This window comes from Petaurus breviceps, unplaced genomic scaffold, assembly GCF_028583685.1.
Source record: "Petaurus breviceps papuanus isolate PSGF00001 unplaced genomic scaffold, PetGlider_PUasm1.0 181, whole genome shotgun sequence".
Classification (NCBI taxonomy): domain Eukaryota; kingdom Metazoa; phylum Chordata; class Mammalia; order Diprotodontia; family Petauridae; genus Petaurus; species Petaurus breviceps.
Window position 1 is genome coordinate 24,249,860 of NW_027185784.1, and position 25,968 is coordinate 24,275,827.

A 25,968-nucleotide genomic window follows, 5' to 3' on the forward strand; every position below is an offset into this window, starting at 1 on the left:
AACTGATGGTGCTACAGCACCACAACCACTGGGAGGGAACACCATTTCTGATGCTGCTGTGTCTACACAGCTTGTGCTATGCGTCAGGGCTGTCGAGCAGAGTGCTCCAAGTTCTGAAATCACCTCAGTGCATTGGACATTAATCAACCACGGAGTTTCTGTTGTAAATAAAGGGCACTGGACAAAAAAAAAGTATATGCAGAACAAATACAAAAAAACAATTAGGGAAGGAAAGCACTAGCTGTTGTGGGGAATCAGGAAAGATTGCATGTGGAAGCGTTAAAGGAAATAAGAGGCTCTCTGAGGCAAAAGGGAAGACGTAGAGCCCACCAGACACAGGAGAGAACCAGTGCAGAGGCTGGTGGCCCTTAATAGATGTTCATTCGTTATTCTCACTATCTCTTTACAGAGCTTGCATATCATCTCCCTGCTTACTATTTTTGTTCTATCATTTCCAGCATAAAGGGAATTTTGCAGAGATTTCAAGATTTCCAAAATGTTCTGTGCTTCATGGGATGACATGAAATATGTGTGAGAGTCATGGCCTGGATCCCTCCAGAAAAGGATCCTACAAGGGATCTTTAAGATCTTTCTCATTTGTTCTGGGGGGTATGTGTATGTAAGTTCAGTCCCCATATCCTGGCATTGAAGATTAATACCCTGTCATGTTTTACTTCCAAGCTTAGTTAGTGCCTGGTATATGTTGCTCAGGCTCATTATTTAGATGATGATCTTCTTGGGCAGGGAGGTAATAAACTACATCTCTCAGATTAGATGATCTCATATGTTGTGTTCCTGGTTTACAGGTTGATCTTCATGTCCCTCCCATTCTACATCTTGGTTTTCTGTTCAGGTTTACTCTTTCTTCCTTAATGTTCTGGACAAACATCTTTCAGACTTTTCGTGAATCATTAAAGGATCGAAGCCAAAGTTCTTACATTTTACAATAACAACCAATCTCCTTTATCTGACCTCTTCCTGTACTGGAGCTGTTGTCTTACTTCCCTGGAAGGCCTGGAACATGCTTTTTAAAACAAAAGGAAAGGAGAGAGAAAACAACAAAACAAAACCAAAACCAACAAAACCAAATTGTCTGGTCCAGAACTTGTTCTAATTTCCAGGCAAGGGAAGGGGGAATAAAGAAGCTGTTAGCTTGTTTGTTGACCTGAAGTTTCTCTTTGCAAAGTGCACTGTCACAACAATGAGGAGTATATGGCACGTTGAGGGAGGCCTGGCACCTCTGGTGTGAGGGCTTGCTGCATCCTTTTCAGGGCTGTTCATCCACCTTTACTGTGCACCTGTTGCCCAACTCTCATCTGTAGCTGCAGGAAACTGTAGCATGTTCAGCAGGCCACGCCCTGGTAAAACTGTCTCAGCAGACAGGCTAAACCAGGTTGAGGATATATGACACTCACCCATTGGAGAGTTAGGGGAATAGGGGAATTTGAAGACTTTCCCCAGAGGAATGAGCAGATGAGAACAATTTGTTCCAACGACCATGAAGGCAGGTGAAGCAGGAGCTGTGGAGTGCTTAGAGCTTGGTCAGACACCAAAGGGGCCAAGGTCTTCCACTGCATCCCAGGCCATCACCAGTCATCTTGGCTTTTGTCTTGCCAATAGACTTCAGTGACTCTGGGAAAGTGAAGGTGACAGCTTTGTGCAGCTTTGTTTCCCTTAAATCCAATTCATCCATGAGTCAAGACATCTCCCTGTAATGTCATTGGTCCTCTTCCAAAACAAAGGAGGAGCAGCATTGACTAACTGACTGACTGACTGACCGACCACTGCACTACCTAGAGGCCTGTATAATATCTTAAAAATAGTTGTGTGTGAGGGGTGGCCAGGTGGCTCAGCGAGTAAGAGTACCGGCTCCAGTGTTGGGACGACCTGGAGATCGAGTCCCGGGCTCAGACACTCAGCACCACACCCAGAAATAACTGGCCGTGTAACCTTGAGCAAGTTACTTAGCCCCTTGAGCAAGTTACTTAGCCCCGATTGCTTAAAAATTAAAAAAAAAAATAGTTGCGTGTGCCCTCCCCCATTTTGTAAAGAATGACAGAGCACTGCTTGATTCAGATGAAGTAAATACTGGACAAATCATCCTGAGCACAGGAAATGCTGCCCTTGACCCCAGAGGGCATCATCTGTTCCAAAGTCCTTACACACCAGGTACTTTACGTTCCTTAGTAATTATTCTTTCATGAAAAGTTTCTTTCCTTTTTTCTTTTTAAGTAACTCTCCAAAGAAAACAGTAGCACTTCTCATGGAGTTTTAACACTGGGCTGTAGCATAGCTTTTTGCATTGTTTTCCTGACTCTTTTTTAAGATGGCAACTGCAAGAGCAGCTTTTGGATGTTTTATTACTGTTTGCCTTTCTTTAGAACTTCTGTAAATTTTCCACCTTCATTACATCATTAAGAAGCAAATGTAGGCAAAGGGATACTTTGTCAGCTTCATTATTTTACTCCCTCCCCTGGTATACATCATAACCTTCCTGACCTCACCTTGGGCAGTTCTTGTCCATGGTTTCCAATAAATCTTCCATAAATTGTCTGTTCAATGAACTAAAGGCCTTTTTCTTATTCCTTCAATATCTCAGGAGGTACCAAGGTACCTACCACTTAAGCTATTTATCTAAATGTCCTAGTCTCTCTATATGATCAACCAGCCTCCTTTTCTGGTCAGACATGTTCCTGACTCTGCTTATCACCCAAAAGCTGCCATTGGTAACACACTGACATCAGCTTACACAACACCCAACATGTATCTTTTAATTGCCCATTGGATTACTTGTGATTTGAATTCTTCTGAGATTGTGGTGGCCCATGATTGATTTATAGGCATATCGTAACATCTCTGGGAAACTTGATTTTAAAGAGATGGACTTTTATGACAGCAAGGCATTGAGGATTACTAAAAGAACTTTTTAGTTCCTCAAAATCAATCCAGCATAATTTCTTCCTACATTCAGTTCAAGGATTAATTTATTGTTCATCAGTCTAAGCTAGTAACTGACTGGGATGAATATATTATTAGCAAACTACTGGAACAGACTGTGCCTCTGAGCAGTATGCGTCTCTCAATCAATCAATAAACGTTTATTAAGTACCTAATATGTGTCAGGCACTGTGCTAAGCACTGGGGATACAAAAAGTGAAAAAAACAAACAAACCAAAAAACCCTCTGCCAGCCCTCAAGAAGTTTGCAATCCAATGGTGGAAGCAACATGCAAACAAATATATTCAAAACAACTTATATTATAGGATAAATAGGAATAATTAATAGAGAGAAGAAATTAGAATTAAGTGGAGTTGGGGAAGGCTTCCAGTAAAAGATGAGATTTTTGGTTGGGATTTAAGGAAGTCAAGAAGGTATTGCAGGCATGATGGACAGCCAGAGAAAATTCCCAGAGACAAGAATGTCTTGGAGGAACAGAAAGGAAGCCAGTGTCAATGGATCAAAGGGTATGTGTTGGGGGTTAAGGCATTAGAAGATTATAAAGGTATAGAGGGGCTAGGTTATAAAGAGTTTTGAATGCCAAACAAAGCATTTTGTACTTGATCCTACAGGCAACAAACAGGGAGGCACTGGAGTTTACTGAGAAGGGAGGGGTGTGTGTGTGTGTGTGTGTGTGTGTGTGTGTGTGTGTGTGTGTGTGTGTGTGTGAGACATGATCAGATCTTCACTTAAGGAAAATAACTTGCATTCACTGTTTTTTCCAATGTCACTGGTGAGACCAATCTTTTTTTCATTATTGTAGATTTCACTGGAGAGACTTTGTAGGGTTCTGTGGCACAAAGCAATTGGTACAATATTATCTGATAACAGGAACATTTACAGAAGCTTACCATAAATAGGAAATGCTTTTATTTGGATGGCACAGCCACTTAACTTTGCAGTGCTCTAGGCAATTCAAGACTATAAAATGCAGAGAAAGTGGCAGCCTACATTGGTAGAAGTTTCCTCTCCAGGAATTTCCCTATATCAATGAAATCAAAGGTCTGGTCTCTATCCATATCCCTACCTACATTGTCACATTTGTTATAAAAGCTTTTCTGATTTTAATGTATCCATAGGAGATATCTTGTCTGAAAGTAACTTTTGAGGTTGAAATATGTATTACCCAATCAGATGCTTTTTGACAAATCAATAAACAATATACACAGAGGGCTCTTATTTTGTCTATTCTTCTCAATCAGTTGTATGACCACAAAGAAGTGATCTGTTAGAGAAGCAGTGCAAAATCCTTCTTATCCCCTCCTTGTGTTTTCACTAAGAATACTCTAAGTGTATATGCAGACCATGCTCACAAAGATTTTATTAATGAGAAATAAGGCAAAAAGAGTGGGAATTGATATTGTCATCTTTTTCTTCTTCTCCTCCTTCTTTTCCTCTCCTAATTCTTCTCTTTTCTTCCTCCTCCTTCTCTTCCTACTCCTCTTTCTTCTACTTCTTCTTCTTCATGAGAGCAACATGCATGATCTTTTTTCATACTTTTGAAATTTTCCCCCCACAGATACCTTGAAAAGTGATTTTCGTGTAACTTTAAAATTATGTACCTTCTGGCATGAAATTCTTTTTGCATGTCTCTGATCAAATCTAGCTACTCTTTCTGGCTTCATCATCTTCAATGCTATTGCCACTTCCTCACATAGCACATCGGGTGTTATTAGTTCATAGGATTTAGAGTTAGAAGGGACCTTAGACATAATCTAGTCTAACCTTATCTTTAAGGAAACTGAGGATAAGGAAACTGAGGCCCAGAAATAGTAAATAACTGGCTGAAGCTCCTGTAGGTAAGAAGTAGCAGAGCTAGGTCAGAGGTAGTCAAAGCCATAACTAGAAAAGAGTGAACAGGATTTTCTCAGGCACTTCCAGGGGAAGGAATGTTTCCTTCTTGAGTCAATCACCATCCATGTGCCTTCTACCTCCACTGTGTGCGCCACAGCTATCACAATCAGGATTGTTGTGGTATTTCCGTCCTGGGCCCACCTTAATCTCCATAAGGGCAAGCATCAGCACGCCCTCCCCTAGCACAACTGTACCCAGAGCTGGGCTGTTCTCAGTACCACCTGGTGTGTGGAGGTAGCACATTTAAACCTTGTAGAGTGTAAATGTTTCAATAAACTAGAAGTTCATCCCATTACTTTACTGAGAAGGGGTGTGTGTGTGGTGGGAGCGGGGGGGTGGGGGGGGGGGGGGGGGGGGGGGGGGGGGAAGGGGGTACTTGAAAAGCTTTACCAGGCTCTATAAGAACACTAAGATAGATTACCTTTGATTTAGTATAATAGATTTCCCTCAGAGCTATTTGTAAATCACCTTCCTTTCCTCCAGGTCTCACTTAAGTTTACCCCAAGCAAGCTGTCATTACTAAGGGGTAAATGTGTAGGTGATTTTCCATAAAACAGTAGATTATTAAAAATTCAATTATACTTTACATATGTGAAGAGACTACTATTCCCACTCAATTGTTTTTGCTCCAAGTGAGATCCACGTGGTTGGGAAAGGGAAGAGGGAAAAAGGAAGGAGTAGTTGTGAGTTTGTTGGTGTTTATAGATGGTGTCAGATCAAAATTTGGCAAAAGAAGAGAAGGTAAACAAAACTAGTTGAGATACTATCAAAAAGTTTATGATTCTCCCTATATACATTTGTCTGTGAGTCTGTAAATACTGTGAAACAAAGGGCCCCATTGATCTTTCCTTGCACAGATTCCATTAGCCTTTCATAGTCTGAGGCTTGTACAAAGACTGCTGGGCAAATGCTGGGATGAGCTTAGTCACTTAAAAGCTTCCTGTCAGTCTACATTTTCCGTGGTAGACAATGCCAATGCAAAATGATTTTCCTAGAATTCAATGACCCTTTTTCCTGATCATTAAGATGCCAGCTTCCCTATGAAGTTACTAAATACATTGTTATTTTAACACAGCAATATTTGATTATTTGAGAATGCTACTTATGTTTTATTTATTATAGTCTTCCATCCTAATAACTTATATTTATGTTTTAAAATTGGCAATGTAACTTATATATATTGGATCCTCAAAACAACCCAAGTAAGGGAATGTACTGTTATTATCTTGATTTTACAGATGAGGAAACAGATGAGAAAATGAGTTTCAGAGAGCCTAGGTGACTAGCACAGGGCCATGCACAGCTAGTAACTGAGGTGGGATTCAGACCCCCATGTTCCTGTATCCATCAATCATGCTGCTGCTATACTCTATGTTTCCTTACAACTCTGAAGATCTTGAATGACCTTAGGACACTTCTTATATAAAAGGATATTTATTCTTCCTACCAACAGTTCTAGAGTAGCATTTCTAAATGCTAATTTCATTTGATAATATTTATGATAATTTTCTAATTCTTCCCAGAATGCCTTGTAGTATGGAAATGTTTCCATAAGCTAAAAATTCATCCCATCACTTTGTTGAGAAGGAAAAAAAAAACAACCCAACACCCTGAAAAGCTTTTCTAGGCTCTGTATGAATACTAAGATAGATTACCTTCAATTTTTTTTTTTTTTTGCTTTTTGGAGGGGGAAATGCAGGGCAATTGGGGTTAAGTGACTTGCCCAAGATCAATCACATGGCTGGTGTGTGTGTGTGTATGTGTGTGTGTGTGTGAAGTGTCTGAGGTCAAATTTGAACTCAGGTTCTCCTGATTCCAGGGCCAGTGTTCTATTCACTGCTGCCACCTAGCCGCCCCCCTTCAATTTAGTATAATATATTTCCCTCAGAGTTATTTGTAAATCACTTTCCTTTCCTCCAGGCCTCACTTAAGTTTACCCTAAGCAGGATGTCTTTACTAAGGAATAAATGTATAGGTGATTTTTCTATAAAAAATTAGATTATTAAAAATTCAGTTATGATTTCCATCTGTGAGGAGTCACGTTCATGTTTGGGGACAGTTCCATCTTTTCTTTGGGATTATATCCCCTAGAATTTTGTATAAGAATTCAGAAAGCTATGATTCCATAAAGTCCCACACAAGATTAGCAGATGGGATTCTGAAGATAGCTAAGAGGTTATGAAATGAAGGAGAAAGGGGAATAGAAAAGAAATGTCCACAGATCTAGGGGCTATCCTTTAACTGTATCTTTGTTATTGTTAAGTCGATTAGTCAAGGCCAACTCTTCATGAACCAATTATTTGGGGTTTTCTTGTTAAAGATACTGGAGTGGTTTGCCATTTCCTTCTCCAACTCATTTTACAGATGAGGGAACTGAGGTAAACAGGATTATGTGACTTGCCTAGGGTCACATAGCTAGTATCTGTGGTCAAATTTGAACTCAGGTCCTTCCAAGGTCCTTCCTCTACCCTCTGTGCCACCTAGTCACCCACCTTTTAATGGGACCTAGTGGACAAGTTACTCATCTACCTTTTATCGATTCCCTAGATTGCATATCGTACTGATTTAGCAATATAGGGGTAGGAGCTAGACTCTTGACTATTCGTAGAAGTGATGTGTCAAAGATGCAACTGAACTCAAGTCCTCTGCCCTCAGGACCAATGTTCTTTCCACTGAACCATTGCTGTCCTAGATATAAAGAGGAAGTTCAGAGGGAAGCTGGTGATCAAGTGTTTGCTGTTGATTATCATTTTCTTATTAGTTATCTTACATTTCTATTTGCAGTATCTGTTCTTTTACATTACTTTGATACCATGTGTATAATTCTTGACTGTCCAGATTCAGAAGGAAAATGGGGGATTTAAGCAGTCGAATATGAACCCAAAGAAGAAGTCCTAGATATTTGCAAGTAACATCCAGGGGTGCCAAATACAGGCCATGAATACTACTCTATGATAAAACTTTATTATTCTGATTTCAGATCAGTTTAAATTCTCACCTTTATATGTGAAGAATGGGGTCCACAAGGTCACAGGGCCACGAGCAGTCAGAATACAATTTCCTTCTAATGTTATAACCTTAGACTTGATCTCTCTGCTCTCGATTTGATCTCTTTGAGTAAGTAGAGCAATAAATTCCTCGTTCCTAATCTCTGTTGGAATGAATAGACTCCGAAGGCCACTGTCGCCTACTTTACTCTTGGTCTTTTGAGGCCTAGTGGGAGAACAAGGACATAAGCAAAATCATTGAGATAAAAGGTCAACAAGATTTAATTCACAAGCAAAGAAAGTCGCAAATCTTTCTTCCTTCTCATGTGAAAATGGCATTGCCTCAGGAAGGAAGAAATATATTTTACTTTTGTGCTTGAGAATTGGAATATATTGCTTATCCTTGGAGCGATCTGGATATGGAAGTCTTTCTTGATATAGGACCATAGAATCATAGAATTCTAGTTGTAAAGGACCTTAGAGGTCATCTGGTCCAACCCCTTCATTTTACAGATGATGAAACTAAAGCCCTGAGAAGTCAAATATCTATCTAAGCTCATGTAGTTAATTAAGTGACAGATGAGGGACTTGAACCTAAGGCCTCTGATTCCGCAGTCAACATTCCTTCCACTGTCATTCTGCCTCTGAATTTTTTTTTTAATCTTCCTATTATATAGGTTTAAGAAATCATTTGGGGGAGTCAAAATATATGACTATCTAAAAATTTTTATTCATCTGAAGTAAGCCATAATTTGAAACATTTCCAGTTTTCTCATTTTTCTTTCAAAAAAGTAAATAAATATTATTCATGTCTTTTGGTTTTACATCACAATGCAAAATCCTCTCCTCCCTCTCTTGTAACACAGAAACACCCTGCCTTGTAATACAGAAAAACAAAACAAATGGGGAAGGGAAAGGAAAAAAAATGCTCTCTCTGTGCCTTTTTTCCCCCCAATTCTTTTCTACACCTTTACTTCTCTGGCGAGATCCCACCCAACTTGAACTTGCATTGGCAAATGGGACTGGAAATGGCCAAGATCTAGAATTTCATTAGTTTCTTTAGGTAGGGCAGTTAATTTAGGAAATATTGGACACTGAGTAAGTGTGAGCAGGTGGTGAAGATTTAAAGGACCATGTTTAAAGAATGGCAGTTCCTAAGAAATGACAAAAGGGATGGGCTCAGAAAAACTTGGGGTGAGTTGCATGAATTCATATAGAGTAACACAAGCAGAACCAGGAAGACAATCTGCACAATAATTGCACCACTGTGGGCAGCTAGGGGCCTGGAAGGGAAGATTCATCTTCCTGAGTTCAAATCTGGCCTCAGATATTTAGTAAGTGTATGACCCTGGGCAAGTCACCCTGTTTGCCTCAATTCCTTATCTATAAAATGAGCTAGAGAAGGAAATGGCAAACCACTCCAGTATCTCTGACAAAAAAACCTCAAACTCAAACAAAGAGTTGGACTCAACAACCATAGCGACAAATTATGACTATATCATCTCATTCCTGGATTCTGTTTGACCTACATTCATTTACCTGGTAAAGAGGTTTTAACTGTCATCTCCAATTTCACTCCCCAGTTCTTTAGTCTAAGGCAGGGGGGTTTAACCCTTTCAGTGCCATGGGCCCCTTTGGCAATCTGGTGAAGCCCATGGACCTCTCCTCGGAGTAATATTTTGTTCTTGTTTTCAATTTCAGTTATGATTTAGGGTTTTCTTTGGCAAAGATGCTGGAGTAGTTTCCCATTTTCTTCTCCCACACATTTTACAGATGAGGAAACTGAGGCAAACAGGGTTAAGGGAATTGTCCAGGGTCACACAACTAGTAAGTATCTGAGGACAGATTTGAACACAGGAAGATGAGTCTTCCAGACTCCAGGTTCAGTACTCACTTCATCCACCTAGCTGCCTAGCTCTTTTTAAATGTGTAGAATTATAGGAGATTATAAAGGGTGACAATTATAGTGAAACATAGTTATAAAAATATTTTAAAGACAAGTTCACAGGCCCCAGAATAAGCACCCCAAGTTTCTAAACTGCTGCTGTTAGCACAGGAATTGTGGGTGGTGAAAGAAAGAAAGAGGACTGGGAGAAAATGTAAGAGGATGGTCTCACAGTATATTGCATCCAGAGAAGGACCTGTGAGCTAATGCATAGTGGGAGAGGTGGCAGGACTCGGGAAGTCATCCAGAACTACAAATATACAGATACTAGATGTAAGAACAAGGTAGGGAGTTGTAACCCAGCAGACAACCAGGAACCAGGAAGAAACAAATGAAAGGGAATGATTAAGTGGTTGGACTGGTAGACAGGAACTAAAAATTAAAAAGAAAAGAAAAGAAAAGAAAAGAAAAGAAACCAGACCATTAAGTCTCAAAGCCACCTAGCTGAATCCTATTATTGTACACATGAGGAAACTGGGGTACAAGGAGGAAAGACCCTGAAGGGGTCTACTAGACCAAGCCCTTTGTTTTATAGATGAGAGGACCAGCCCAAGATCACAAAGGGAGGGATTTGAACCCAGGTCTTTTGCCCCCAGAGCCCTCATCCAGGGAAGAAAGGTTTGTGGAGATGAGATCCAACTTCAGCTTCTGCAGCTGAAGACAGGAAAAGAAAGTTGTCACCCCTGAAGTCTTTAACACTTTCAAATGATTGAACATAAGAACTGGATGTGGTTTTATTAGGGGAAATGGCTTCTGAGAAGATGTGTCACCACCTGCTTTATCACTGTACCCTAGAGATCTTTGGGTCTTTCCATGTGGCTTGTAGGTCCTAGATGTACTGTTATCTCCCCCTATTCAATGGGAACTCCTGGAGATCTGGGACTGTCTTGTTTTTCCTTTTGTAACCCCAGAGCTTAGCACAGTGACTTGGACCTAGTAAGTGCTTAATACAATATTTTCATTCATTTATTCATACCATGCTGCCTTAGGCATCAGGTACCAGCACGAAAGAGTGACAAAAGCTATCCCTGTCCCAATAGAAACATCCAGCTCCAGGGCTTGCTTTCCTCAGGCCTACAGGAAAAAGGCCTACATTGAAAGGAAGTAGTTTAAAAAAAAAAAAAAAGGAAGGAAGTGGTTATGCTTTGGCCATAGGGTTAGATAACAGATAGAAAATGAAATCCGGTCCTGCCACCTGGTCACTAAGGAAACAAGGCCCTCTCTGGTTTAGTTTCCAAAGGTGAAACCCTCCTCCCTCTCAACTCTGCCTGGGTCCATTTGGAAAGTGCATTCCTTTCAGCCACCTGTTACCCTTATTGAATTACTTTTTACTTCCTGGGTCCCTCACTAGCAACTCCATGGAACCAATCTTCCTTTCCAGCCATAAACCTAGAACACTGTTTGAGATCCTTCTCTACCCTCTTCCTTTAAAGACAGCATTGTGTAGTAGATATAGTGTCCTTGACGTCTAATGAGGAAGGCTTGGTTTCAGATCCTGCCTCTGATACTCAACTATCTATGTGGCCATGGACAACTCAACCTCTCTGGGGATCATTTTCATCATCTATAAAATGAGGAAACACCTTCCTCAGTGGATCAAATGAGATAATAAATGGATCAAATAAAAAGTACTTTGCTAACCTAAAGCCCTCTATGTCAGTTATTATTACTAGTAGTAGTATTAGAAGTATTATTTGATCTCCTTTCTTCTCTGGGCCCTCTCTGCCTGAAGAAATTTCCCTCAGTGCCTTCTCCCCTGTCAGGGTCCTGTGACCTCTGACACTGGCATGCCTGAGATAATAGGAGAGGGCTCAAAAGGTATTATCAAGGCCTCAGCTGTCAGTGATCTTGTGACACAGATTTATCACTGGCTAAATCCTTTAGTGTGCTCTGTGTCAGACACCTTGGGCAGCTCACAGCATGGCGCAGCACACAAGACATTTCCCAGGGACACACAGGGAGAGCCACCCAGGAACACCAGGCCCCTAGAACCACATTGCTTCACAAGAAAGAACTCTTACCTTGCCCTCTTGCCCTGCCTTTCCATAGAAATAGCTCTTCAATAGCAGTCACCATAATAGCTCACATCTACCTACTGTTTAAGGTTTTCTAAGTTCATTCCTCAAAAGGACCAGGAGACTTGTCCATGGTGACACAGACAGTTAAGGTTTAGAGTTGAGAAATCAGATTTCAGTCTCTTGACTCTGGGTCTCTTTCCCCTGCTTCAACAGAGAAACCAGAAGTTTCAGTTCTCCCTACTTTCCTTTCCTACCCACAGGCAGCCTTGGAGGGGTATGAAGGCTGGTTTGGGCACGATTTCCCCATAGCTACTCCCTTCTGGTTGCCCCCCTAGCTCATCTAGCCTGGCTTTGTTAGTGTGTAAAGCACTTGATGAGGAAATCTAGTCTTCCCTCACATGGAGAACTCCAATCTCTCTACCCTCCAGTACTTTTTTAGATCATTATTCATCCTCTGAATCTACTTTCTTCTCCTTCCAAATTTAACCCAAGTCAATTAAACTCTATACTGTCTTCCACTCTCAGATTCCTCACTCTACCATCCAATGGCCACTCAATACCTGGCCAAACCTCAGGCTGGATTACTGCCTTCACATGCCTACTCTGCTTCTACTAACATGCTTCTAAATGGAGCTGGAGGAAGTGTTGACTAGATCACGAATTTATGTAATCCAACTGACCTTTGCTGCAGCAAGGCAGCCCTTTTATTCCTCTTTAAATGATTCCTTATCTCACTGTCCACAGAAGCCATTGTAAACCTCTATTTTTCTTAAGCCTCCCACATATCCTCCTTTCTCCATCTCTCCCTCTTGAGGACACCACCTCTTACTTCACTGGAATAACTGAAGTCATGTAATATAAGCTCCCTTTTCTCCATCTCAAAACCCCTTAAGGTCAATTCTCATTCTCTACTCCTTTCCCCTAGATTTTGAAAATAAGTGACTCTTTTGTGGAAGTCAACATCTCTAATGTCCTCTAGATCCCAAATCTTCCCTTCTTCTACAGAAGATTATACCCTTAATCATTCACTCTCTCATTTTCAACCATTCCCTTTCTGCTGCCTTCTTTCTTACTTCCTTCAAACATTCCTGATTCTTCTCTATCTTTAAAAATTATTAACTAGATTCTATCACCCCCTCAAGTTAGCATCCTATATCTCTTCTCCCTTTCACAATCAAATTACCAGACAAAGCTGTCTACACTTCCTGCCTCTGTCCTTCTCCTCAATTGTTTATAATCTAGCCTGCAACCTCATCACTCCATTGAAATCACTTTTTGTAAAGTTAGCAATGATCTCTTAATTGACATATGGATGATATTTTTTAATCTTCATCCTTCTTGACCTATCTGCTACACTTGGCACTATTAACTGCCCTTTCTTCATGGATCCTCACTCCTCCTTGGGTTTTTGTGACATTACTTTCTCCTTGTTCCCCTTACCTGTCTGATCATTCTTCTCATCTATATCACATTCCATAACTGTGGGTACTCATTAAAGTTCTGTCATAAATCTTTTTCTCTTTTCCCTCTATATTCTCCCTTTTGGTAATCTCATCAGCTATCACAGGTTTGACTATCATCTCTCTAGGCCCAGTCTCTCTGCTGAGCTTTAATCCTGCATTACCAATTAATTGCTTATTGGATATTTCAGACTGGATGCCCCAGAGACATCTCAAACTCAATGTGTCCAAAACAAAACTTATTCTTTCCCCTCCCAAGCCCACTCTTCTTACAAACTTCCCTATTTCTGTTGAGGGTGCCACCACTCTTCTAGTATCCCAGCTTTATAGCCTTGGAATTATCCTTGACTCCTCATTCTTCCTTAACCCACATATCCAATCCATTGCTAGATCTTACCATTTCTACCTCCTTCTCTTGCACCTGTCCCTTTCTCTCTATTCATATGGCCACCACTTAAATTTAGGTCTTCTAGATTTTAGCCAGGTTATTGCAAAAGTCTTCTAATTGGTCTCTCTGCTCTGCCTTAAGTTTCTTCCCACTTCAGGCTATCCTACACATGGCTGCTAAAGTAATTTCCATGTCACTTTCATACTCAGTTAAACATTAGATGTTCTCTGGTACCTGAAGGAGAAAATAGCATCTCCTCTATTTAGCTTTTAAAGCCCTTAATAACTTGGCCCGATCTATCTTTCTAGCCTCACTGTACATTCCTCTCCCCATTTCACTTTGTGATCCAGACTCACTTTCCCTCTGTTCTTTAAACATGTCAGTCTCCATGTCTGGAATGCATACCTACTTCACCTCTGCCTCGAAGAATCCCTTCAAGACACTTGTCAAGCACCAGCTCCTACATGACGTTTTCATGACTGTCCAACTATTAGCGCCCTCCCCCCCCCAAACTAACTTATGTAATGAATGTATTCTCTTTCTATTTACTCTCTATGTAATTATATATGTCCTTGTCTCCCCTGTTGGAGTGCAAGTTCTTTGCAAGAAGAGATTGTTTCATTCTTTGTTTTTGCATGCCCAGCACCTAGGACAGTGCCTGGCACATAGGAAGCTCTTAATAAGTGTTTGATTGATTAATTGAAACATGCCCATTCTTAAGCCTTCCTTATCTCATTAGCCCCTACCAAGGCTCTCTGTGTAAATATTCCCCTCCTTTTTCAAGTGAATGTGCTCAGGGCACCAGAATTGATAGTTGTTTATGCATCCAAGTCTTTCAATATCAAGTCTAAAGTCTATTCAAAAGTGGCTTATCTAAAGTCCCTCCTTGCATTTAACAACCTTGTTTACAGAGAAACAAGATATAAGAAAAACAGTTCTTACTAACCTGGAGAAAGAAAGCTCACCCGACTTTTAGATACCTTTGACTCCTTGAAGACCTGAAACTCAGGTGTAGGATCCCAAGGATACCTTTCAAGGCAACTCCTTCCTATTGAGTCAGATATCTTGGTAAATCTGAGAAGCTGGGATGGGTGAGGAGGGAAGGGAGATAATCTGGAACTCAAAGTTTAGGAAAAAAATGTTAAATAAATTGTTTTTACATGCAACTGAGAAATAAGATATACAGGTAATGGGGTATAGAAATCTATCTTACCCTACAAGAAAGCAAGGGGGAAAGGGAGAAGGAGAATTATGGGGGAATATAAGAGAGGACAGACTAGGGGAAGGAGTAATCAGTATGTTTACCATCTTGGGGTGGGGGATAGGGGAGAGATGGGGAGAAAATTTGGAACTCAAAATCTTATGGAAATGGATGTTGAAAACTAAAAATAAATACATATATTTTTTTAAAATCTGAGAAGCCAGCAGTGGTAGCCGAGTGCAACATGCCAGAGTCCTGGGAAGAGGCCCGGTCACCCTGTCCTAGTTAGAGCTTTGCCTGGGCACTATCATCATCATCATCATTAAAGAATTTATTGAGTACCTACTAGCAATAAGACTTCATGCTGGGGATGCAGGAAGACACAGGCTCTGAACTCAGCTTAATCCCACCCAATATATTTATTGTTTGCTGCATGCAAGGCACCATAGGTGCTCTGGAGGAATTTACATCTTACTGGAGAGATACAACATGTAAATAGATCGATGTACACAGAATAACCAGAGGAAGGAATGAGAGCCGAAAATTGGGTGGATGTGAAAAGGGTTCCAAGGGATGTAGCAGGTGAGCTGAAATGGGAGGGAGGCTAGGGATTATAAGAAGAAGGAATGATGATTGAAAGCATTTTAAGCATGGGAGTATGACACAGACGGCTACATCTAGAGAACTAGACCAGTTTGACCAGATACTCATATGTATGAAGGGGAGTGATATGAAATAAACCTGGAAAGGTAGGCGGGAGCCAGACTGTGAAGGGCTTCAAATGCCAAGCTGAGCAGCTTGCAATTTGTTCTAGAGACAATGGGGAGCTGACATAGCTAGGGAACAAGCCAGGAAACAGAGGCAAAGGGCACCAGTCAAGGGCCCCAAGCTGCTCCAGGGAGCAGAGTCAGCCAGGCAGGCAGACTGACATTCAGCACTAACTAGGTCACAAACTCGTAGAGGTAACACAACTATTGACCTTTGTATCTCACTCTGCACCAAACCCAGGGCTTTGCAAGGAGCAAGAGCTTGAGACATACGTGAAAGAACCTAAATTAGGTGTGATGAAAGACTGATTGCAGTTTCCATTCCATGTGGTCCTAACCCACTCTACACCGTGTGTCATTTCCCTATTATATGCATGAGAAGGAGTACCATTCAAAGTAAAGGAGTGTAAGCCACTCCCCTGTGTGGGATGGGGGAGGAGGAAGTGAAATCGTGTTGTCACCGGGAATCAGGAAGAAAGGGATTACCTAAAATAAACTGGGAAATAGAGTTACTTTCTAGTTTATTATGACACCATAACCCTTGTTTCTACTAAGAAAAGAGAAACTGATCACTCTGGATTCCTCATTCATTTGCTAGGGGAGGGCAGAACTGCTCTTATTTAAGTTAACAATTTCCACATCTTTGGACAGCTAGGTGACACAATGGATAGAACACTGGGCCTGGAGTCAGAAAGACTCATCTTCATAAGTTCAAATCTGATCTCAGATACTTACTAGCTGTGTGACACTGGATAAGTCGCTTAACCCTGTTTACCTCAGTTTCCTCATCTGTAAAATGAGCTGGAGAAGGAAATGGCAAACCACTCCAGTATCTCTGTCAGGAAAACCCCAAATGGGGTCATGAAGAGTAGTACACAATTGAACAAAAAAGAAAGGGGGAATGAAGTTAATGTGGTATATTGATTGATATTGATGGGATCAGCCTTTGTGTGGCAACGAACAGGAAGAATGCAGACAAAGAAGGACAGGGGAAGTCGAAGAGGCAACAGTAATTCAGTAGTTAGCCTCTGTGCCTCTTAAGTAGTATTTGTTATATCTTCTCTCTTTGCTGCCCTCTCCTTGGCAGTAGCATCTGAAAACCTGTACTGTTTGTTCCTTTGAAGTTCTTCCCGAGTGTGTTTTTGACTATACTCTACTGCCTGGGAGCAGGAAAATCTGCACCTGGAGAAAGGGTTATAATAACAAAGCCAGGGTCAGGGCATCCTGCATCTCTGAGAATATGCTCTTGAACATTCTAACCCAGGGTTTTGTGTCCTGGACGCAGCTAGCAGTCTCATGAGTCTTCTGGCCCTCTTCTCAGAATAATGTCTTTAAATACATAAAATAAAATACAAAGAAACCAATTATATCAAAATAACATTATCCATAATGTTATCCAAAAAGTTCCTTACAAAAGAAACTATATTAAAATAATGTTATCCAAAAAATTTGTTTTAAACACAAGTTCAGAAGTCAGGATAAGAATGCTATTCCAGGGACAGCTAGGTGACGCAGTGGATAGAGTACTGGCCCTGAAGTCAGAAGGAACTGAGTTAAAATGCAGACTCAGACACTTATTAGCCGTGTGACCCTGGCCAGGTCATTTAACCCCAATTGCCTCCAAAAAAAGAAAAAGAACACTACTCCAACCTTAAAGTTATTTCAGTGGCAAGGTCATATAATATAGTTAGGCATTACTGACATCTCAATCTTTGCCCATGTGGTGGTCCTAGTCCAGAATGCCCTCTTTCTCCTTTCATTTAACCCAATCCTAACTATCTTTTAAGTCCCAAGGCTTTCTCCTTTAAACCTTCCCTGACTACTGTAGCTCTCATTCCCTTTCTCCCTATTCCTCTTACCTTTGGCTTGGTACACAGTCTGGGACTTAATGATACACTCCAGTACTATTTAATGTATCTTAGTCAACTCTCCTCAGCTTAGCTCCTGTAAAGTCCTTTCTGGAAGGGACCACATCTGATAAATCTTCTGTTTCCACTGAAGCATGATAGGTGCAAGTTAACCAAGGAGAAGTGAGTTAGGACAGGCTTAAAAATGGGTGTGTTTTCACACTGGGGAAGCTAAAGTTGCCAAGCTGGTAGAACAGCAACCGTAATTGTGAGCAATAGGGCTGAGGACTATACCAACCTTTCTCCCGCTCCAAGGCTGCCAGCAAGAAATGATTGTTGAATTGAAATGGACTGCGCCACAGGCAGCAGATACAAGCAGGGAGAGTCAAGACTTCTGGGACTGGGAAGGTATTCTTTAAGCTCTTCCCTTCCATGCTGCTGTGGAGACGGCATGACAGGATGACAGAAAGAGAGCTGGATTTGGACTTGGGTGACCTGAGTTTGATTCCCAGCTCCCACACTTACCAGCTAGAAGATCATGGATAAATCACAGGCTTGTTATGAGGGAAGCCCATCATGAATCAAAAAGTGGCATATAAACATGAGCTACTATGAGGACTGCTAGATTTTGATATAAGAGCAACTAAATGGCACAATAGACAGAATGCCAGCCCTAGAATCAGGATCTGAGTTCAAATCTGGCCTCAGAAGCTTACTGGCTGTGTGACCCTGGGCTAGTTATTATCCCTATTTCCTTCAGTTTCTATGTCTGCAAAGTGAGCTGGAGAAGGAAATAGCAAACTACTCCAGTATCTTCGGTGACCCATCCCCCAGAATTTGAACGTAGCAGTTTGCATATTGTCTCATTATCAGACTGTGAAATTCTTGAGGTAGGGCTGTCTTTTGCCCGTCTTTGTATCTCCAGTAATTTACACAATTGAACATGGTACTTTTAAAAAAATGCTTATTGGGGGGCGACTGGTTGGGGCAGTGAATAGGGCACCGGCCCAGGAGTCAGGAGGACCTGAGTTCAAATCCAGCCTCAGTCACTTGACACAAAAACTAGCCATGTGACGTTGGGCAAGTCACTTAACATCAATTGCTCTCCAAAAAAAAAAATGCTTATTGGCATCTGCGGGACTGGTTGGGATTTGGAGAGAGCATTATATCTGTCATGGGTACTTCCTTCAGGGGACATTTGGGAAAGAACTCTCCAGTGGGAAGAAGAAACCATAGGGAGGCATTGCCATCCTAGAAATGAGAAGTTCCGAAGGGGAAAAGGCAAGGAGGCGGTATTATGGTAATAGCTATTTCTTTTGAAAGTTGTTATATGAAGAGGAATTAAATCTATTTTGCTTGAATCTAAAAGGTAGGACCAGGGAACAATATATATGACTGGATGAAAAAACTTTAAAAGAATTTGTTGTTCGATCATTTTTCATTTGTGTCCAACTCCCAGTAACTAACTTGCTTTGGGGTTTTTTTGGCAAAGATACTGAAGTAGTTTACCATTTGCTTCTCCAGCTCATTTTACAGATGAGGAAACTGAGGCCAACAGAGTTAAGTGACTTATCCAGGGTCACACAGCTAGTAAGTGTCTGAGACCAGATTTGAACTTAGGAAAAGGAGTCATCTTGATTCCAGGGCTAGCACTGTATTTTCTGCTCCATCTCTCTGCCTTTATGAGAATTAGAAGGGTCTTAAAATAGAGAGGGCTGTCTTGGTAGCTTATGCCAATAGAATTTAAGCTTCTTGAGGGCAGCGACTGTTTTCCATTTTGTCTCTGTATGTGCTTGGCACATATTAGACAATAAACGTTTGCTGGTATGGATCAGTTTGGAAGACATGAAAGTCCCCATCACTGAAGGTCTTTAAACAGAAATGACCGTCTTCGTACACAATCACCATTTGTTGGGAATGCAGTAGATTGGGATTCATGCTCAGATATAGGTTGAACTAGATGGGTACCTTAGTTTCTTCCAACACTAGGTGACCCTGTGGCCCACGATTCTTTGTTTCATGCTAATAAGGGACCAAAAAGGGCAACTTTATTCACATCCACCCTCTGTGTCTTGGCCCTGTTGTTCATGTGGATTTCTTAGACCCTGAATGCCTATCTGCTCTTTTCCTGTTTGTCTTTCTGGTTCCTTCCTGTCTGCCTGGTTTGGCTATGGATTCTACCATGTCCTATAAATCTTGACCACTCATCTTATTTTCAACCCATTACCTTTTCCTTCCCTCTGGTACTTGGGTGGGCCTCCACTCTAGATTTCTCACCTAGTTCTAGCTCCCTGACTCCTCCTGGACCAGTAGCTTCTGGAAATGTTCCTGTGCTTGCCCTATATCCTGGTCTCCCAGATTTCCTATAACTCTTCCAGTCTTGGTTCTGTGTCCCCAAATGATTGCAGATAGGCCCCAGGGCTTACAATACACCAAAGTCCCTACCATAAAAGGCTGTGATTAGAGGTTCTGGCTAGGTCATCAGTTAGGCCCTACTGCTCCAGGGCCTTCTCCACTGAGGGCCTAACCCTATTTGGGTCACCTTAACCTTGAATACCTGGCAGGGAGTGCTGCTGTCAGCTCCTGCTGTGGATTGCTACATTTTTAGGGTGAACATTTACAGAAATAGGCAAAACTACAAACCAAGGCTTGATTTATTGTTTTGTTGGTTTATCTAGATTTCAGATAGTGGTGGTAAAAATGTTAATAATACAGATTAAACTTAATGGTATGTGCTGAAAATGTTACTGTTGCTTTTCTTCTCATTTCTTTTTCCAGAGAACCAGTTAAATATTTACTTACATACTGTTGCTGCTAAACATCCCTCTGTGTAACTTTGGAAACCCTATCTGTGGCACCTGATTCCCAAAGGCTTCTTCTGTCATGTCCTGGGTCACAAAAACACAAGTTGAAAGGGACCTCAGAGGTCATCCAACGCAACCCCTTCCTGAACAAGGATCTCCTCTACAATATCAATTAATCAATCAATAAAGCAGTAAGCTTTTTATTGAGTGCCTACTCTCCTCTGGGCACTATGCAAGGCAAAGCCAAACCCACCCTTCCACCCCCCAAATAACCCCTGCCCTTGAGGAACTTGGATCATAGTATGGAAGATATCGTGTACAAATCTAAGTACATGCAAAAACATATATGTATATATACATACATATATAAATACCTATATACATGCCTATACATATATATACACACATGCATGCATGCATTCATATCAAAGGATGCATGTGTATATGTAGTAAACACAAGGCACTTCTAAAGCAAGATATACTCAAGTGGAGATCCAGCCCTTGCTTAGAGACCACCATTAGCAGGGGGCTTGAGTGTGGGGAGCTCCCCCCCCCGCCACCAACTATTTCCTAGTCCAGCCCATGCTTTGGGATAGCTCAGACTTCTAGGAAGTGATTCCTTATATGAAACCTAAATTTGTTTCTTCACAACTTCCTGCATTGCAGGAGTTCTACTCCCAGGGGCGAGGTAGAATAATTCTAATCCCTTTCCCATGTGACAGTCCTTCAAATGCATGAAGACAGCTATTATGTCCCCTTGAAGTCGTCTTTCTTCAGGGTAAGAGGTAAAAACTGGATTGCTAAAGTATAGGCGCTAATAAGTGTGAGCTTTAATACATGCTGGGGACCAAATTTGCTCTTTGGAAATATCTCTGAAACTATAATTGATGTCACTGGGAAAATTATTCAAAGTAGAAATATTCATTTTAAATACAATTTCCAAAGATGGCATCTAAAGCCGAAATCTAACTCAAACAGTTAAAATAAAAAACAAAACCCTTTCAAAATACCAGTGCCTTTGAAGTGTTATCAACACAAAGTTGTGAGTCCTAGGAGCCTGGATTTCTGAAGCCCCAAGACAAACTTATACCATGTACCCTGAGCTCTAGGAGCCCTCCAGACCCCCATGACTCTGAAAGTTTTCCCCAGATAAAGAAAAAGCATGCTTCTGTGCCTGGAGAGTGCTAGAAACCTATCTCTTCTGAGTTTTTCTTATTGCTGAGTTCCAGAAACTTATACTCATTGGCTTCTTCAGTTTCTGATAGTCTTCCCTTCTTGTCATTAAAAAAAAAAAGTATGCTAAATTTTTTTAACAAATATAAGCCCTGGGGCGGCCAGGTAGCACAGCGAGTAAGAGCACCGGCTCCAGTGTTGGGACGACCTGGAGATCGAATCCCAGGCTCAGACACTTAGCACCCACCCAGAAACACCTGGCCGTGTAACCTTGAGCAAGTTACTTAACCCTGATTGCTTTAAAAATATATATATGTAAGCCCTTCCATATTTAAAGAAGAGAAAAGTAGGGTTGAATATTAAACTATGAATCTTACAGTTTGGGGTGTTTTATACATATATTTAAGGAGGGATTTAGATTTCCTCCTCCCCAGCTCATTTGACCTCATAAATATCAACAGATGAAGAGATGTCAATATATTAATAAGGTGATAACACCCAGTTTTGTGATAATACCTTTTACAAAGGGGGAATATTTTTCTCTTGAATGAACCAGGAGGGGCAATCCCATGGGCTGACAAGATGGTCGTGCCCACTAGCTGATTCTTAAAAGAAACAGTTCAAAAGTTTGGAGAGAGAACTAGTAATCAGAAAAGAACCCAGCACTGCTTCACCCCTTGGTGGGAAAGGGAGGGATATAGGGAAATGGAGATTTTTTTTTATGTACCTCCACCCCAGTGCCACACACACACAAAGTCATCAGCTATGGCATCCAGCAGCATAGCTATTCTTGGGAGAGGAGACGCGCTATCCAGAAGCTTGAGAATCAGTTCAAGGTATTTTGAGGCATAGCAAGAGAGCAGAGACATGTTCCAGACAGATATGCATTCAGAGAAGCACTTCAAAGAACAGGACCTCTGGCAGCAGAGAAGAGAGCCAACTATGGACTCAGAAAAAGAGTCAGTGCTGGCTGCTTAGAGTCAAGCTGTGAAGAGGCATACTATGCGTTAGCAGCCCACATGAGGAAAGATACTCCACTCATGAGAGGGGTTTTATGAGGATGCTATAGAGGAGAAAGGACTTTGAAGTCTAGCAGTGTTGGAGAAATAAAAAGCTTTGGTCACATGTGTGACCAAATATAAATAATATAAATACCTATATGCTTCCTGCTATTATATTCTGAGTTTGTTCCCACTTGCCCTATGGATACTCTGTGAATGAGTAAGACAATGCACCCAGGATTTCTCAGGGGAAATGTTTCAGGCCTTTTGCTCTCACTATGTCATCTTAGTAAATACATTTGCTAAGAGCTAATTATGCTTACTGTGAGGCACACCAGCAAGGGCTCAGGAGCTATGGGTTTAGGAGTTCATGCACACAGGGTATAGCATAGAACCTAGAAGCAACAGCTTTCCTCTGAGAACTCAATCTGGGAATGTTGAGTTGAGGGAATAGTCCAGAGGGGAATGATATACACACTTACATCCATACATGTATATTGTATGTACAACTTAACAGGACAATACATATATGCATATACACACATCTAGATCTATATTGATCATATATGTATATCTGATTGTCTATCTCTAAGAGGACAATACCGATACTACCCTGCTTGTCTGTGTCCCATTCTGAATTACCTTCTGTTCTCTTTTGTTAATGTTTCCTTAATTTCTTTTTTCTTTCCTTTTTTAAAGTATCTCTATCACAACCTTCCCACTGTCTCTTACACAACTCCCCCTCAGACTTCCCCTGCAAAAAAAAAAAAAAACAACAACCCTGTCTTATAATAAATAAGCAGTAGGGACGGCCAGGTAGCACAGTGAGTAAGAGCACCAGCCCCAGTGTCAGGATGACCTGGGGATCAAATCTGGGCTCAGATACTTATCACCCACCCAGAAACACCTGGTTGTGTAACCTTGAGCAAGTTACTTAACCCCAATTGCTTAGGGGTGACCAGGTGGGTCAGCGAGTAAGAGCACCGGCCCCAATGTCAGGATGACCTGGGGATCGAATCTGGGCTCAGATACTTTGCACCACACCCAGAAATAACTGGCTTTGCAACCTTGAGCAAGTTACTTAACCCCGATTACTTTTTAAAAATAATAATAATAAATAAGCAGAGTCAAGCAAAACAAATTCTTATATTGGCCACATTTGGAAACTTATGTCATATTCTTTTTTTTTTTTTAAAGCAATTGGGGTTAACTAACTTGCCCAAGGTTACACGACCAGTTTTTTTTGTGTGTGTGGGTGTTAATTATCTGAGACCGGAACCGATCCCGGGTCCTCCCAACTCCAGGGCCTGTGCTCTTACTCACTGTGCCACCTAGCTGCCCCAACTTATGTCATATTCTGCACCTCTAGTCCATTATCTCTTTGTCAAGAGGCGGGAAGCACACTTCATCATTAGTCCTCCAGAGTCAATCTTTCATTTTTCTTTAACCTTAAAAACCTGCTGGTTTTTCTATTCTGACTTCCTTTTCTGAAGATCAGGGCTTTGGGGGTTTCCTGGCTTCCTTCAGAGATACTAAACCTTGTCCTGTTTGTTACTGATCATTTTTTTAATAAAATAATTTAATGGCTTTTACATTTCTCAAAAGACACAATATACAACTTAGTTCCTCCGCCAGTGTTGGGGACTTTCAGGTCCTTCTGAGCCCCCACTCATTTTGCTCTGACTGACCTGGTAGGATTCAGAGGCCAGAAGAGCCCTCAATCCAAATAAAAACTATCACTGATTGGTTGGGAGGCCAAGGGAAGGAGAGACAAATGCAGTTCATTGTTGGGGCAATACAAACAGAGGTGCAGGTGACAGCTGAAAGCAAGGCAAGGTCAAAATGCTTCAATAAAGACAGATGGCATGCGATCAGCTGCCCATTCTGACCTTCAACTTCCTCCTCTTCCCATCATTTTTTCTAAGCATTGCCCCCTCCCTACTATCTTCTTCTCAAATGAAAATACCTTGGGAGGGATCAAGCATTCTGCTCATAATGCCATAAAAAGAATGTGACAGGTGGTGATGGGTGAGAGGGCAGGTACCTGACTGAAGAGCATCTTTGCCAGCATTACAGTTTTGCTATGAGATGTCCCTATTGGGGTACCTTTTAGCCCACCCCTCACCTCAAGTTGTCTAGGGGCAGCCTGGAGTTCAGAGGGGAGGAAAATCAACAGAAGGGGGCAACACCAGGATCAAACATGGCCAGGCTTTTCAAAACTGGAGCAAACACTTGTCCAGGGAAAAGAGGGAGGGTATGGGGAGCCTCTCCTATCCCTGCTGAAAAGAGGCCTGACTGAAGAGTCCTTTCAAAGATCCTTGTTTCCACCTGAGCCCCAGAAAAGAGGCCTCTAAGTCCCCTGAGCTGCAGCCCATTTTTTATATGGAATGAACTGGCAATGGTTGCCCAGGTTTGGGAGATCTAGTTAGGGAATGATTTCCAAGATCCTAGCAATGCAGCTGATTACAATCCCCAATGCTTAGGCCAGTGCCTGGCTCATTGTAGGCACTTAATAAATGTTCATTAAATTAAGGTACTTAGTATAGCCCAGCTATCTGAGACCAGAACCGATCCCTGTTAACTCAGATAACCCAGATACTAAATAATCATTAGTTATTGTTGTTATTATTACAATTTCATATAAAAAACACAGAAGGGGCAGCCAGGTAGCACAGCGAGTAAGAGCACCGGCCCCACTGTCAGGATGACCTGGGATCAAATCCAGGCTCAGACACTTAGCACCCACCCAGGAACACCCGGCCCTGTAACCTTGAGCAAGTTAACCCCAACTGCTTGAAAAAGAAAGAAAAACACAGAAAAAAGAGAATTGTATATAAAGCTATGAATCTCTATTATGTACATAATATGTATATATTATATACATATGTACATAATCATCTATTATGTATCTTTAGTATGTACTGGGATTTTTTAAAGTATATTTAACTTTTGAACTAGATAGCTTCCCAGGATCCATCCAACTCTGAAATCCTGAAATTCTATAATTTTACAAAGAGGATAATGTTTGGACTCAAGGTCCTAGTGCCTAGAGAACTAGCCTCAGAGGAGAAAGACCTGAGTTCAAATGTTGGTTCTGACACATATTGATTGTAATATTATGGGTAAGCCATTTAGCTTCTCAGTGACTAAGAAATATCACACACACTGCCTGAGGGCCTCTAGGGACCCCCTCTGCTACAAGAATCAGATTAAAAGATAATAGGGAAATATTTAACAAAATAAATTGTGTCTGTCCTTTGTTTTCAAAGAAGACCATGGCATCAGGAAAATGATGACATGACGTGCAGTTGACTTTGATTTGAGGGAGGAAGGGCTGTGCAAGGTCACCAGCCTCACTTTCTCCTCCAGAACCTTCTGGGTCCAGTGACCAGATCAGGATGACTGGAGATGACCCAGGAGGTAATGAGAAACCCTGGCCCTTTTAGGCTAAGGCCTTTTCACATATTCACTTAGAGTGAGTTAATGCCCATTCAGTGAATAGACCTCTTTAAGAAGTGAGTCAAGG

At 41.3% G+C, this 25,968-nt stretch overlaps 1 long non-coding RNA gene across 1 annotated transcript in view; it reads right to left on the minus strand.

Annotated features, from left to right (window-relative positions):
* LOC138160666 (uncharacterized) overlaps positions 1-17,658 on the minus strand; it is a 29,442-nt gene extending 11,784 nt beyond the window's left edge. Inside the window, exons 1-2 of the long non-coding RNA XR_011168188.1 lie at positions 17,477-17,658; positions 7,850-8,064 (exon numbers count right to left, since the gene is read on the minus strand). This is a non-coding gene — a long non-coding RNA (uncharacterized lncRNA). The remainder of the gene's footprint in view (positions 1-7,849; positions 8,065-17,476) is intronic.
* Positions 17,659-25,968: the final 8,310 nt, after the last annotated feature.